The sequence below is a fragment of the Vulpes lagopus genome, chromosome 8, assembly GCF_018345385.1.
Source record: "Vulpes lagopus strain Blue_001 chromosome 8, ASM1834538v1, whole genome shotgun sequence".
NCBI classification, from domain to species: Eukaryota; Metazoa; Chordata; class Mammalia; order Carnivora; family Canidae; genus Vulpes; species Vulpes lagopus.
The window spans coordinates 14,065,194-14,067,939 of record NC_054831.1 but is presented as its reverse complement, the minus strand read 5'-3'; the positions used below and the strand labels follow the sequence as shown (position 1 = coordinate 14,067,939).

At 50.9% G+C, this 2,746-nt stretch overlaps 1 pseudogene; it reads right to left on the bottom strand.

Annotated features, from left to right (window-relative positions):
• Nucleotides 1-1,583: 1,583 nt before the first annotated feature.
• Nucleotides 1,584-1,751, bottom strand: LOC121498410 (annotated as a pseudogene).
• Nucleotides 1,752-2,746: the final 995 nt, after the last annotated feature.

Below are 2,746 nucleotides of genomic sequence, written 5' to 3'. Positions count from 1 at the left end.
TCAGCCAGGCACAGGGAAAACACCTGTGTCCAGCCACCTGTTCACCTCCCTCCACCTGCAGAACCTGTTCTCCGTACCCTGTGTCAGTTTTGTGTGAATGGAGATCCCTTCGTATTTACGAGGAACACATCCCAGAAGAATATTGTTAAAGGTGAGTCCTCTGATCACATGGACAGCTGTCCCCAGACCCAGCACAGCTGGTGGCTCTGTGACCCTTCTAGGCCCTCGCACGACTGGGAGCCTGCCTCCCCACCCCCTCCCCGCATTCACGCCTCCCAGGTGACAGTGATCAGTGGGGTCTCTCCTGAATCGCTGCTTCCACACACTCAAGTCCTCAGGAGCGCCACGGATCAAGTGACATATCACAGTTGCTGTGCAGAAAAAGTCTTTAACCAAACGGTTTCACAGTGCACTTGGTTTGGATATGTCACTGGGGCCTCAACAACCCTTCTGGGGTTGCGGTTTATCACCGGACTGCCTGACACATGCGCTCCCCTTTTGCTGTCCAAGAGCTGCCTTTGATAGCTCTTTGGGAAGGGAAGGGAAAGCTCTCAGGACAGTCCTTTGTGCAGTGGAGGTAAGTGTGCCCTCGACCCTCTGCACCAGCCACCCACACCTGGTACTCCAGAGGCTCCCTGACCCCTCCTGGGACATGGGTGGAGATGGTCCACATGCGTGAGGACGGACGTGGATAACCGAGGCCAGCCTTCCTTACCTTGGCATGCCCTGGGGGCTCCTTGGAACACCCACCATCTACTGAGCCACAGATTCAGTGGCCTACGGTCCGCCAACCAGATTCCAGCCCAGGACATCCAGAGAAAGTTCTGTGGGACTTTGCAAAATCCTGAGCTGCGTACATCGCTCCATAGCTACTCATCCAGGGGCCTCCCGGGCGTGTGGACTGGAAGGTCCTGGAGGGAGAACACGTGTCAGGTGGGGATCTTCCCGTCCAATGCTCACATCCTGCAGCTGGGGAAACGAAGGCCCAGGAGGCCGAGCCCGCAGCTCGTCCATCCCTGCGTGCAGGGTGGCTGTGGATTGTGGGTTGAGCTCCAGGGTTTCCTGCTCCTGCGGCAAATGACTTGCCTACAAGAGGGGTTTATCCTCATAGGGAACATATCTGGGGCAGCTCAGCCATCGTGCCTTGCAGAATAAAATGTGTGTATTATTGTGTGGAGAAGTCTGACCACCGACGTGCCATTGGAAGCCCCTCATCGGCTCCCCGCTGTAGCACCTGCGGACTCTTGCCCGGGCAGCCTGCACCGCGGGGGTTACAGACTCTCCCCCTGTGCCACACTTCCAGGGTGTGACCTTAATATTCTCGTTGGAGGCGTCAAAAACCACATGGGAACTGCCACGGAAATGCAGGACAAGCGGAAAGACAGCAGATCTTCACGACTCATGGGTCTGTACACACAAAAATTTTAAAACGAGGAAAAATTGTCAAACTGTATACATTGACTATGTACAGCCTTTTGTGTCATACAGCAGGAGTTTTTACTGAGGTATAATTGACAACAATATATATATTGTCAATATTGTCAACAATATATATTGTTGGTATATATATTGACAACAGTTTTGGGGGTACAGCGTGATCCCATATTTGTGTATATTGTGGCACCACTGGTCTCGTTAGCATCACCATACAGAAGACATTCTTTCCAGCCGTGAGAACAAAAAAGATCTTTCTTAGCAACTTTCAAACACAAATACTACCCTTGATCTTAGCCAAAAGGCCAAGAAGCCATCAAACACAAATACTGGGCAGCCCCGGTGGCTCAGCGGTTTAGCACCATCTTCAGCCCAGGGTGTGATCCTGGAGACCCGGGATCAAGTCCCATGTCAGGCTCCCTGCATGGAGCCTGCTTCTCCCTCTGCCTGTGTCTCTGCTTGTCTCTCTCTCGGTGTGTCTCTCACGAATAAATAAATAAAATCTTAAAAAACACACACACACACACACACACACAAATACTGACTCTAGCCACCATTGCGTCCCCAGGGAACTGACAGTTTGCACTTTTACCCCTCACCTGTGTCACCCCCCATACCCCCCTGCCACCATTACCTTTGGCAGCCACCAGTCTGTTTTCTACCCATGAGCTCAGGTTTGCTGTATGTTTAGATTCATGTGTCAGTGAGATCGCAGGGCATTTGTCTGTCTCTGACGTATTGCATCTAGCATGATTTCATCCTCTCTTACGGCTGAGTAATATTCCATATGTACATATACCACATCCTTTTCCCTTTGTCTGTCGATAGATGGGGCTGCTTCCAAATCTTGCTTATTGTAGATAACGCTGCTATAAACAAAGGGGTGAGGACGCTGGATGGCTCAGCGGTTGAGCATCTGCCTTTGGCTCAGGGCATGATCCCGGGTCTGGGGATCGATTCCCACATCGGGCTCCCTGCATGGAGCCTGCTTCTCCCTCTGCCTGTGTCTCTGCCTCTCTCTGTGTGTCTCTCATGAAGAAATAAATACAATCTTAAAAAAAAATAGGGGTGCACTTATCTTCTCAAATTAGTGCTTCAGTTTTCTTTGGGTAAATGTCTACTGGTGGAATTGCTGCATCATAGAGTAATTCTATTTTTAAGTAATTTGAGGAACCTCCACACTGTTTGCCATGGCGGCTGTACCAGTTTGCATTCCCACCAACAGTTTAAGAGGGTTCCCCTTTCTCCACAACCTCGCCAACATCTGTTGTTTCCTGACTTACTGATTTTAGCCATTCCGACAGGTGTGAGG